Genomic DNA, 13,257 nt, shown 5'->3' with positions numbered 1-13,257 from the left:
CCTTCGATAGCTCAGTTGGTAGAGCGGAGGACTGTAGAGGTAACAACACCTGAGAAATCCTTAGGTCGCTGGTTCGACTCCGGCTCGAAGGAGATTCCTCCATTTTGAATAAATTACCGGCAAAGCACAGGTAATGTCTTCAGAAAGAGATATTACTTAAATCCAGTTGACCCGCAAGTCAAGATATCTTCGAAAACGGACGAAGAGCAAGGCAATTGCTAGTCACGTAGGATGAAATGCACACTCGCTCGGACTGGAGTTTTGACCAGTGGTCAAGCCAGATACTCTCTCTTCCATGACCGTCTTATGATGAAGAATATTCAAAAGCACCAATCACTTCTTTATGGAACTAATAAAATTTGGTGAATAGAATAGTATTAAACTGAATATAACTCAATTGGGTATCAGCCTTGATCAATGCTATCAAAGACACAGAAGTGAGTTTCACTGAAGTAAGCTTTCCGGAGTTTGAGTGGCAAAGTGAAAGCAGCATGGTCGGTTTTGTAATGATGAGTATTAGGTAGGTGGTTACGTGGCGCAGTGGATTGAATTCTGGGCCTGGAGTCAGCAACACATGAGAAAAGGGTTGGGAAGGAAATGGAGGCATCCATTACAGACTTTTCCAAAACATTAAAGGCAAAAGGAATAGTAGCTAGATGAGGGTACAAAAGTCAAAGAGAGGGTTTTTTAAAAAATAGGGTTGGGGAAACTCATGTATGTTTTTGGGCTGCAAAGACCCAGAAGTGTAAGACACTAAAGAGACCGACCGACAGACACAGAAAGACAGGGGAGGGAAGAGAGAGAGAGAATGAGAAAGGAGACGGTGAAAAAGGGAGGAACGGGAGATAGAAGAGAGGGAAAGAGAGAGGAAGAGGAGAGGGGAGGGAGAAAGAGGAGGAAGAAAAAGAGAAATCAAGGTGCGAGAGGGGAATGGAATTACTGGCTCGGGTATGATGACTTCCTTCATGAGGAGTCCCTAAACCACTTCTGTGGCTGGAGGGAAGGACTAGACAATGCTTTTTTAATGATGCTAATTTTTCCCCGAGGAATGAAATGATAAGAATTCACGTCATATCTCCTCGTTCTTCTCTGGGAAGTAGAGAATTAAGCCATGTGCTCTAAGTGTGAGGCCACTGTCTACCTATGCAGTGTCTGAATTTTATGCCACGTTACTCAGAGCAGCACATACATCCTACCTAAAGGGACTCCATCCCCACCCCCAAGAGACGTCGCACCAACCGTAAAACCCTTACTAGCAAAGACGAAAATCACCAAGTTCCAGGAAAGCGATTAGTATAGGCAGGCAGCGGACAGGGAGAGGAAGAGGGTCAGGAAGGGTCCGAAAAGGGAAAGTTTGAAGAACCAACAGAATTTGACGTGTTTATTTACTTATTTGTACGCCTGTGTGGCACCTATTTCATTCAATGCATTTAATTCAATGTACATCAATGTCCATTCTGTGAGCTTTAGTAATAACCCAGGTTGGTGTCCCCGAGCTGGAACTTATCCGGAAGAAGCCATCGCAGTTGAAAAGTCAATTTAAACAGAGGGAAAACACTTGGGCTCGTCCGGGATTTGAACCCGGGACCTCTCGCACCCAAAGCGAGAATCATACCCCTAGACCAACGAGCCACGGAAGACAAGCTTATCTTTACCCCTTAAGTATTTTAACAAACGGGTGCTCTACTGTTCTTTGGGAATTTTTATTTCGAGAATTCATTGCACCCCACAAGAGCTTCTTAAAAGTGGTTCTTTTCTCCTCTTTCCATTATTCTTCTCTGCACCTTACACTCATTTTCCCGCACTTCCTTCATCGTGCACCACACACCTTTCACCATCTCTACCACTCAAGAAAGGACACAAATGCACACTTTAATCTCCGGCACCACAGACAAGGGAATCTTGGGCACTTTTCATCTGAGTCCTCCAACCTTCACGCATCTAACAATGCCTGTCCCGGAAATACGCGCGATATAGTAAAAACCACCTGCACCCACCTAGGCCCAGGGACAGATCAGTCAAGTTTACACGTTTCTTCTCAATCACCTGTACTTCAATACCCGCTCGCCACGAAGGTTTTTTTTTTTCAATTTTATATATTAATATCTACTTTTTTTTTTTTTACAGCAAAGTACATCTTACGGCCATACTGCAGGAAAAATGAAAAGAAGGAAAAGATTAAACATTAAGAAAAAAAGAAAGAAAGTGCTCATAGACAGCATATTGTCTCCATGTAAGTGCATCAATAGCTAATACCAAAGTACTAACCTGGCTGAGTACCGAGCCACTCAGATCTTGAGTGTAGGCATAGCCAGTCCGGAACAGTCACACAGATGAAAAAAAGAGACACGCTAGCCAGAAACATTGGTTGATTGTAGTACGAGATCCATCCCTCACGGAAAAAATGGAAAGGCTCTGATATCTGGGAAACACAGTTCATTCTCAAATTCATACTTCTGGGATCTTTTTCACCCATCAGATAGAATCTCTCCTGGGTTTTTGACAGTATCTTTCTGTAAATTCTGGGTCCTTACTAAACACTTGTCTGGATGAAGAAAAGTTTGTCTAGCTCCGGCCAAGTCTTCCCTTGCAAACATTCTGAGTTAGGGAAGGAGACAAACAACGGTGAAGAGAGGAAACCTAGTTCAGACCTTTTCAGTGGAGGTTGCCACGTGAAAAGGATGTTCAGCCTTCCAAGTGAGCCTTATGAGGGTAGTCGGTTTCTGGTTGATTTCTAATTCAATTATGTTTGTTTGTTTTTTTAGGCAGTTGGGGTTAAGTGACTTGCCCAGGGTCACACAGCTAGCGTCAAGTGTTTGTTCTGAGGCCGGATTTGAACTCAGATACTCCTGACTTCAGGGCCGGTGCTCTATCCACTGTGCTACCTAGCTGCCCCCTAATTCAATTATGACACGCTAATCTTCGTGGTTTCTCGCGCTCCACCAGGCGGTGGATTCTCTTTGAGAGTACGCGGAAGCTAACGGATACAGCCTTCTATACTTGCACCGCATAGCCAATCGAAGCATGAAAAAAACAGGTGGATTCTTATAAGAGAAGGTAGAAAAATCCAGCATTCGTGGAATCCTGCCTTGAAAAACAAGCTGTTTGTGGGCTCCATAGCTCAGGGGTTAGAGCACTGGTCTTGTAAACCAGGGGTCGCGAGTTCAACTCTCGCTGGGGCCTTTCACAAATGCTTTTCACTTCCACTCCCACTTTTCACAGGAACTCAAGTCAACATCGAGTATCATTTCACCATTTACCCAGAAATTTGACAAACATTATAGAAATGACGATATACAATTACAGAAGGTCTATGGAGAGACAGACACTTTAATGCACTATTGGTGGAGCAGTAAACTGATCCCATCATTTTGAATAACAGTTTGGAATTATACAAGAAGTTACTAACCCCCTACATATTTTTTGACATAGTAATCCCACTATCAGGCATACACTGCCCACCAAGGTAGTCAAAGGCAGAAACAAAGTTCCAATATACACCAAAATATTTATAGCAGTCTTATGGGGGACAGGGGCGTAAGTACCTTCCCGACTCCTGAAGCAAAGTGGTGATTCTTTCGCTTTTTGAAACTAGGTGATAGTTGTACTCTGACTTTTTCGACTTTCTAGAGTGTTGTCTTCCTATATGACCAGTGCCTCATAGGAAGTATTTTTAAAAGCTGGATGGTGCCCAAATGGCAAGGTTCTACCCTTCAGAAGACTAGACTTTGCCGAGACGTGATAGCTGCTTGTCTCCTGGACCATAGGACCACCATAGTAGCCGAGCTAGAACTCACAACTACAGGGAGCATCAGTGGGAAAAGGGGCACATACTAGTAGAGAGACTAGTACTTAGTGAATATGTCTAGCCACCTCTGTCACATAACTCTGTCAATGCTGGGCCCCCATGTCCTTTCGTAATACTGGTGTCCTCACACTTCTCATATGTTTAGCATTTCTGGTGGTCTTATGCATAGCTCACAAGTGTCAGACTGACTCTAGAAAATATATCAGAGAGTGTCTTAAAGGACCACCAAGGGCGTGGTGAGTCCTTGGTCTATCACTGGCTGCCTGTCTTCCATTCCCATCAGTGCTAATTAGAGCACTTCTTCACACATAATAAAAGGTAAATAAAGTGTAGACCCTTCTTTATTCTTCCTTGAGGCACTAATACTTGCCATCTTTTTTTTTAAACTGCCTTTTATTTTCTGTGATTCTTTCAACTAGGCTGAAGAGAAATTCATTTGTTGGGAATGTCCAGATAAATATATACCATTCCGTATACACCACATTTCCTCTGGCAATTCACTAGTAATTGAGCAATAGTATGTTCAGCTATTTGCACCCCTCCCGCCCCTGTCCCCCATAAGACTGCTATAAATATTTTGGTGTATATTGGAACTTTGTTTCTGCCTTTGACTACCTTGGTGGGCAGTGTATGTCTGATAGTGGGATTACTATGTCAAAAAATATGGAGGGGGTTAGTGACTTCTTGTATAATTCCAAACTGTTATTCAAAATGATGGGATCAGTTTACTGCTCCACCAATAGTGCATTAAAGTGTCTGTCTCTCCATAGACCTTCTGTAATTGTATATTGTCATTTCTATAATGTTTGTCAAATTTCTGGGTAAATGGTGAAATGATTTTTTAAAATTACATTTCTATCGTTATTGTTGATTTGAAGTCTACTTTCCTACTGAAGTTTATAATTTAAAATTTTCTCTTGAAAATTGCCCATATCTTTTGACAACTTATCTATTGTGGATTGTTTTTTTTTTTCAATTCACTATACATCTTGGCCAACTAACTTTTATTAATGATATTTTATTCAAGGATTTTTCTTTTAATTCACTAGTTTCTCTTATTTCCCTTAACCTTTTTTTCCCACTTAACTATTGGGTGTTTTTTTTTTATTCCTGATTAGTTTTTATTTTATTTTTCTCAATTACATGTAAACAATTTTTTTTGTCATTTCTTAAAATTTTGAGTTCCAAATACTCTTCCTCCTTTCCTCCTCTCCCCCTGTTGAGGTTTAGGGGCCAAGGGGTGCTGGGACCCCCCAAAATCACAAAATTTAGGTCCTGCCCTAAAGGATTCAACCCAAGCCTTCTTTTAGCCAGACAAGATTTATCAGAACATCTGTCATATTGGGCAGACCCTAAGCATTTGTATTGCTAATACGAATGGGCCAGATTTTAAGAATCTAAGCAGTAGCTAGATTTTAAGAATCTAAGCACCTTATTAGAGTCAAGATGGACCTTATACACAGAAAGACTGTGGGAGGGATCTAGAAGTGGCCAAGTAGTCTTCAGGGACAGTGAGGTAATAGAATGCCAGGGACCTGGACCACAAGGCCAAGGGAGAACAGAGCTGAGGGTGGGAAGTGGCAGGGGGAGGGGGACATAGGAAGATAAGACAATGGAGGGCTAAACTAGGTTAAGGGTAACAGAGAATCGGGGACTGGGAGAATTGGGAGATTGTAGCCACAATGAAAGGCCATTTGATGGGATTATAGCCTGAGGCAAACACCAGAGATTTGGCCATGTGGGAAAGTCTAGGGTTTTTCCTTTCTAGGGTCCACATCCCAACCCCATCACTCCCTGAGAAGGCAAATAATTTGATGTAGATTATACATGTGTAGTCATGTAAAACATTTCCATATTAGCCATGTTGCAAAAGAAAACAGAGCCCCCCCCTCCAAAAAAAAAACAACCCAAGAATAATAAAGTAGTTTTTTTTAAGTATGTTTCAACCTGCATTCAGACTCCATCAGTCATTTCTCTGGAAGTAGATAGCATTTTTTATCATAAGTCCTTCAGAATTGTTTTAGATCATGGTATTGCTAAGAATAGCTAAGTCATTCACAGTTGATCATAGCAAAATATTTCAGTTACTGTGTAAAATGTTCTCCTGGTTCTGCTCACTTCACTTTGCATCAGTTCATGTAAGTCTTACATAGGTTTTTCAGAAAGTATCCCTCTCATCATTAGCATGATAGTATTCCATCACTACTTATCATTTTAAGGAAAGCTCAGTTTATTCCCATGCAAAAGCGTTTTTAATAGGAAGAAGTGTTCTATTTTGTCAAAAGCTTTTTCTCATCTATTGAGATAATCATATGATATCTGGTGGTTTTGTTATTGATGTGATCAATTATACTGGTGGTATTCCTAATATTAAACCATCCCTGCATTCCTGGTATAAATTCCTGGTCATAGTATATGATCTTTCAGATATATTTCTGTAATCTTGCTACTATTTTATTTAAATTTTTTGCATGGATTCTCATTAGGGAAATTGGTCTATAGTTTTTCTCTGTTTTTGATCTTCCTGGTTTAGGTATCTGCACCATATTTGTGTTTTAAAAGGAATTTGGTAGAACTCCTTATTTGCCTATTTTTTTCAATAGTTTATATATTATCAGAATTAATTGTTCTTTAAATTCTGTTGTTGTTGTTGTTGTTCAGTTTTTCAGATGTGTCTGACTCTTTGTGACTCCATGGATGTCATAACACCAGGCCCTTCTATCCTCCACTATCTCAAAGTCTGTCCAAGTTCATTTCATTGTTTCCATGATATGATCTATCCATCTCATCCTCTACCACCCCCCTTTCCTTTTGTTTTCAATCTTTCCCAAAATCAGGGTCTTTTCCAATGAGTCCTGGTTTCTCGTTATGTGGCCAAAGTATTTAAGCTTCAATTTTAGTATTTGACCTTCCAGTGAATAGCCTGAACTAATTTCTTTAAGTTTTGACTAATTTGACCTTGCTGTTTAAGGGACTCTCAAAAGTCTTCTATAGCACCACAGTTTGAAAGCATCAATTCTGTGGCACTCAGCTTTCCTTACAGGCCAACTATTATAGCCATACATTGCTACTGGAAAAACCATAGCTTTGACTATATGGACCTTTGTCAGTAAGGTGATGGCTCTGCTTTTTTTTTTTTTTAGTGTGCTGTCCAGATTTGCTATAGCCTTCCTTTCAAGGAGCAAGCATCTTTTAATCTCGTGGCTTAAGTCTCCCTCCATCTGCAGTGATCTTTGAATCCAAGAATATAAAATCTGACACTGCTTCCATGTCTTCTCCCTCTATTTGACAGGAAGTGATGGGACCAGTTACCAGGACCTTAGTTTTTTGTTTTTGTTTTATGTTAAGCCATCTTTTGTACTCTCCTCTTTCATCCTCATCAAGAGGCTTCTTAATTCCTCTTCACTTTCTGCCATCAATGTGGTATCATCTGCATAGCTGAGACTGTTGATATTTCCAGCTCTTCATTCATCTAGTCTGGCATTTTGCATGATGTACTCTACAAATAAATTAAATAAGTAAGTGAAAATATACAGCCTTGCCATATTGTTTTTCCAATCTTAAACCAATCAGTTATTCCATGTTTGTTCTAACTGTTGCTTCTTGGCCCACATATATATAAGCTCCTCATAAGACAAGTAAGATGACTTGGTACTCCCATCTCTTTGAAGACTTGCCACATTTTGTTGTGATCCACACCATCAAAGGCTTTAGCATAGTTAAAGCAGAAGTAGCAGAAGTTTTTAAATAATTGATAGAATTTGTTTGTGAATCCATCTGATTCCAGGAATTTTTTCTTAGGGAACTCATTTATGGATTGTTGAATTTCTTTTTCAATAAAAGGTTATTTAAGTGCTTTATTTCCTCTTCTGTTAATCTGGGCAATTGAAATTTTTGTAAATATTCATCCATTTCACTTAGATTGCAAGATTTATTGGTACGTAATTGGGCAAAATAGCACCTAATAATTGCTTTCATTTCCTTTTCATTGGGTGGTGAATTTACTCTTTTTTATTTCTGATACTAGGAGTTGGGGATATGTAAACAAAAAGGCTAGAGAGACTGATGAATGCAGATACTAAGGACCTAAAGAACTGACCAACAAGTATGGTCATCCTTATCTCTTACTTATGTTTAGTACATTCAAATACGCTTCGGGTCTGCTTACTGTAGATCTTTTTATTTGTAAGCCTTCTAGCTCTATTTGTTTGTTTCGCAGTACTAAAGTAACAAAAACTTCAAGGTATGTTGGCCACTAAAGGCCGGTCTACTATGTCAGCAGAGCTGTCCAGCTCCTGGTTGAAACTCACATATGTTGTCACATGTTCCAAATAGAAACAAGAAATCACTATATAAGAAGCTGAGACCTTCCTAGTAGGTAAGCTTTGAAATACATCAGAGGATGGCAGTTTTTAATTCTCGAAGTGCTGTATGGTAGTGGCAGTTCCATCAGACCATTACTTCATTTCTCAGGAGACTAGTTCTTCAGTATAAGAGAGATCTGAGCATGTGGATGAGGTGGAGATCTTTGGGAATAAACAAGGAAAAGAAGCTAAGGATGGCCATACGGAGAAAAGGACAAGAAGTAATATATGTAGAAGGGGTAGGGTGCTAAACTGCTGAAAGTAGAGAGTCATAATAGAAACATGCCATCATAAGATAAAGTATTATTGCAATGAAAACAACAGTTTTAATTGCAGAGAAGAAGGTCAAAGTCAAGCTATGAAATTGATAAGGAAAATAGTTTTGAATTATGGAGGAAAACGGCAACTGAGATGCAGTTTGACTTCTGGGCTGGCTGCTGTCTAATCCATGAGGAATTGAGGTAACAGAAATTATTAAACTACTAGTGTTGATCAGTAGTATATAGGGACTGAGGAAAAACTCAAAGCATAGTGGGGGTGAAGTAATAGCACCATAAAAAAAGGGGAATATAATGAAGAGATATAAGCCTAGATGGACATAACAATGACTTATATAATCAATGTCCTGATTCTGTGGAGATCAACTTATACAACAGTCGCTGGTTCAAAGCTTTTGAATTATGAATCCTACAATATAGCTCCAAAACTTATACAACATAGCTGTAATGGTATCTATTTCCCCTACTACAATTAGTCAGGTGTTTCTGTACACTCTATTGAAGTTCATAAGTCCTATTGGGCTATTCCCTAGTGCTAAGAATGATAAAATATTTGCTGTGAACAAAGGCTTAGGCAAGTAAATGCCCTATATGTATTGCTATAAGATAAAGGCCTGGTGGTCTTGAGACCACCTTGATAGTCTCCCCTTAAGGGGAATTTATGCATGGAAACCATTGATATAAGGTTAGGCATAGAAAGATACTGACAGTGATATTTTTAAGGTTTATACAGCTGTGTCTTACCAGTTTGTCTTCCCTCTTGTACCTGTGTGTCTCAAAAATCCCCTGTGTTCTCTTAACCTTGACATGCAAATGTGCCAGTTCCAGAGGGCCAACAAGATCAGGGCTTAAGTATGCTACTCTCAGAAGGGTGCTTTGGAGTAGATCTCCCCTTCCTAGGAGCAGATGTTGCCTCCCTGGGAGTAAACACTTCCTTGGGAGCACATCTCCCCTCCCCAAAAGCATGTCGCACCCTTGGGATCAAGCCTTCATACTGAATGGATCCATGGTCTCTGTCCACTCCTCTCCCTCAAAACAAAACAAAACAAAAAAACAAAAACAAAAAACCACAACATTAGTTTTATTCTATGTTAGCTTACATGTCTGAGTTGTAGTTTTGGTCTCCTCCCTCTTCCCTTTTCCCCTTTCCCCTTGTCCACTGCTCTATCACTTGTAAATAAAACTTAAGCATTGAACTGGTCCCCATTGTTATGATACATTTTTCAAGGCATTCATTTTCATTAGAGGGTTTGTTTTCCCCAAGGTCTCTCACTGATCCAGGGGCCTTTCCTTAGACATATACCATGCCCCTGACAGGAACTTTTCCTATTGACAGTTGTACTTCCAGTAAGGGTCTTGGGCACTGTGAGTCCAGTCTTGGAAAGCAGTAGTCAAAGGAGAATCTCTGTCTTACCAGAAGGTGTTCCTTCATGCCAGAGGGCTATCGCAAAACAGTATACAAGGCAAATTGACTTTCAGAGGGCAATGAGAAGCATATGTTCAACCAAGAAAAGGTTGTCAATTCCTCGGATCTCATCTAATTGACTTTATTTTCAGTTCCTTGAGAAAAGAATCTAAAAGGAGAGAATAATTAGAAAGAGAAGCCTTTCAGGAAATTGTAATCATCAAGAACCACAACTACTGAAGACCTAAGTGCTCTCCACCAAAGTCCTTGGCACAATTAAACAGTTTAACAGATGTGGTTTTCTCAATAAAAATAACACTAAAGGAGATGCATGTTGATCAGCTTTACTAATACCCCCTAAGGACCACTGAGAAAAAGGAAAGAAGGAAGAAACAATTGAGAAAACAAACAAACCAAGAAACAAAGAATTTGAAAGAAGTAGGAACTCACACCAAGACTTCTGAGTTCTAATGTGCTTTTTCAGGAAAGCTGTGATATCTTGATTTCTGTAAATACTTGCTGGGTGTATGCTTGGTTCCTTAAATGTGTCTTTTATAGTGGCTTCAACTAATGGACATTATCTTTGGGCTGACTTGGATTGGAATTGGCCTTATGAAAATACATATTATATTTAGCATAATGAAAAATATAAAATTAAGTATTTGATATAGATTATTATTATTTTTATTTTCTAGTAACAAAAATATTGGCCCTAAAGAAGAGATATTAGAAGCCATTCTTCCCCCCATCCCACTACTTTACAATTACTGAAGAACATTGCATATAATCTCAGAGTTTTTTAATGTGTAGATTGATTTTTACTAATTTTTCCTGTTCTTGTTTTTCTTTGTTTCTAAATTCTTCATTAGAGAAATGACAATTGGAAAGGGGAGAGAAGGGAAATAATATAGGGAATAATTAAAAAAATAATTTTTTAAAGTGAAAAATATTTCCCTTTCTTTATTATAGCCAACAGTATAAGGAGTACCACTGGTGATGGTAGGAACAGAGGCCAGGTTAAAGAGAAACTCAAAGCTCAGCTATGTTTTCCATTGCCTTAATAACCAAATATAGAGCTATTGGTTTTTTAAAATTTTTATTTAAAAGTATTTAGAGCTTTCTTCTCATATCCCGTTATCAGTTGAATTGAATTCAGCCTCTTATACCACTTGTTATTATTTTGTTTGTGAAATTCAAACATTCCTTTACTTGGTAAGTTGTTCAAGGTCAGTTCCTTTTATTCTCATCAATTAACTTCTTTCCTGAATTTTAATGCCCAGTGGAGACCCAGAATGTGGATGATTACAGAATCCCAGGAAAGAAAATGCTGTGAATCATACCAGATCCAGGTTGAGAAATATGATTATAGAGGGAGGAAATGAGCATTTATTAAACCCTATCCTCTGCTTTCCCAGCTGACGAGTGGCGGGAAAGCTGGATATAGGTGTAGCTAGAACATGTGGTTCACATTCAAACTATTACACATGTGAAGGAGAAAGTTAACTTTCTCTGACTGGAAATGTGGGAGCAAGAAACCTGAGCGTGGGCAAAAGGAGCCATCTGAGACGATGCTAAATGTTTTAAGGGGCTGCAATACCCACATGCCCTGGATCACATTTCTGATTTTGCAAATGGCCCAGCAGCTCTTGAGCTGGGCGTTTATCCACTCCTTCGTTCATTCGTTAGTTCATTGGATCATTCATTCAGCAGCATCCTTAAAGTCCCTATCCGATGCTAATGGCGCCAGGCCCCGTGCTAGGCACTGCGGGTGTAAAGACAAAAATGAAACCGTGCTCACCCTCAAGGAGGTTAAACCTCATTGTAATCTCACCCCTGTCCCCCTTTGGCAGCAAATACTTCTGCTCTTGTGCCACCAGGTATCTACAGGATCTGGCCACCTATAATCCATCTGCTATTTAGGGTGCAATCAAAAGAATCGTTTTAAAGGAAAGAAAATTAGGAGGGAGGGGAACAGGCACGGGGATGGGGAGAAAAGAAAAGTGTTGGGAAGCAATTTGGGAAGGAAGGCAAATGAACGAGCCCTGGTTTTGCAATGGATCCAAAGTGTTTTCTGGGAGAGTCGAAGGCAGCCGAAAGAATGCGGTCAGCTTATGTTTGGAGGGAGAAACACTTTCTGTGTGGCGAGGATGGCGGCGCTCAGATTGTTTTTGGGAGCAGGTGGGAAACGTGCTCCAGGCCAAGTGAGCCAAATGGCATCATTTCCTCGATTCGGAAGAAAGGCAAGAAAAATTGTGGCGCCAACCAATCGCACTCCTTTAAAATGAGACGTCCTCAATCTACCCTCGAGCACCTTCGATAGCTCAGTTGGTAGAGCGGAGGACTGTAGAGGTCGCTGGACATCCTTAGGTCGCTGGTTCGACTCCGGCTCGAAGGAGATGCCGCTTCTTTTGGACACGTCTTGACAGTTGGAGAGCTGCTCCGCAAGCTGCTCTTGTCCCACCTTAGAGAGACACAGAAAAATGAAAGGCACCTTTCAGCAACGCTCAAGAGACCCGCCCCTCTCCTAAGCTCCCCAAAGGACACTCGGTGAAGGCAGCTACGAAAAAACAGCCAGCACCCCTCCCTTGCTGCACCTTCTTTCTACCGGAGGAAATAGCCACAGCCACAGCAGCTTCGTGACTCTTCCCAAAGGGCTGACTTACCTTTGCTGCATTGCCCTGCTTTGCATTCACCTGGAGACTAACTAGTCTGCTCAAGCTTATTGGAGGATGCTGAAGTGCATCTTGCACAAGCTGACTTAGAGGAGCTGCGAGACCCGGCATCAACGCGAAAGCTGGACCTTGTTGGGCAACAAGGCCGATTTTAGAAAGATGGGAAAGAAAGCACTTTGCTGGATACTTACTTTCGTCCTAACCCTCGACATGTGTGTATGTATGTATGTATGTATGTATGTATGTATGTATGTATGTATATAGGCACGTATTTTGGTAGCAATCAGGACCAAGATTGTTTCCATGCGAGTGGTATGTTGCCTTCTTTAAGATACTTGGTGACTCCATTCTTGAGTTGGGCCAAGCTGTGGGCTCCAACGGAGAACTCCTCTGTGCCGGCAGAAGAAGTGCATACGCATTTTACGAAAAAGAATGGAATTCGGAAGGGGGGGGTCGAGAGGGAAGACATAAGGAAGGAAGAGTTGGGAGAAGGGGGGGGCGAGGAAGAATGAATGAAAGGGAAGGATAGTTTCTGAGGTTGCACAGAAGAATGGAGGGGGAAAAAACAAACCTTTCCATTCCAGGACGGGCATTTCCTTCACTTTTCAAGTAGGCATTGTTCAGAGGTTGTGGCATTCCCCCTTCGATAGCTCAGCTGGTAGAGCGGAGGACTGTAGAGGTTCAATCTGTGGTCATCCTTAGGTCGCTGGTTCGATTCCGGCTCGAAGGA

At 40.6% G+C, this 13,257-nt stretch overlaps 5 non-coding genes across 5 annotated transcripts; 4 read left to right on the top strand and 1 right to left on the bottom strand.

Moving 5' to 3' along the window:
• TRNAY-GUA (transfer RNA tyrosine (anticodon GUA)) lies at positions 1-92 on the top strand. The gene is given in 2 exon segments: positions 1-37; positions 57-92. It is a non-coding gene; the product is annotated as a tRNA-Tyr (tRNA).
• Positions 93-1,560: 1,468 nt separating this feature from the next.
• Positions 1,561-1,632, bottom strand: TRNAP-UGG (transfer RNA proline (anticodon UGG)). The gene has a single exon. It is a non-coding gene; the product is annotated as a tRNA-Pro (tRNA).
• A 1,478-nt stretch (positions 1,633-3,110) lies between these two features.
• Positions 3,111-3,183, top strand: TRNAT-UGU (transfer RNA threonine (anticodon UGU)). The gene has a single exon. It is a non-coding gene; the product is annotated as a tRNA-Thr (tRNA).
• An 8,982-nt stretch (positions 3,184-12,165) lies between these two features.
• On the top strand, positions 12,166-12,250 carry TRNAY-GUA (transfer RNA tyrosine (anticodon GUA)). Its single transcript is given in 2 exon segments — positions 12,166-12,202; positions 12,215-12,250. It is a non-coding gene; the product is annotated as a tRNA-Tyr (tRNA).
• Positions 12,251-13,167: 917 nt separating this feature from the next.
• On the top strand, positions 13,168-13,257 carry TRNAY-GUA (transfer RNA tyrosine (anticodon GUA)). Its single transcript is given in 2 exon segments — positions 13,168-13,204; positions 13,222-13,257. It is a non-coding gene; the product is annotated as a tRNA-Tyr (tRNA).

The sequence above is a fragment of the Phascolarctos cinereus genome, unplaced genomic scaffold, assembly GCF_003287225.1.
Source record: "Phascolarctos cinereus isolate Bilbo 61053 unplaced genomic scaffold, phaCin_HiC Scaffold_3;HRSCAF=262, whole genome shotgun sequence".
Taxonomy (NCBI): Eukaryota; Metazoa; Chordata; class Mammalia; order Diprotodontia; family Phascolarctidae; genus Phascolarctos; species Phascolarctos cinereus.
The sequence above is the reverse complement of the archived record's forward strand: the minus strand, read 5'-3'. Positions and strand labels throughout refer to the sequence as shown.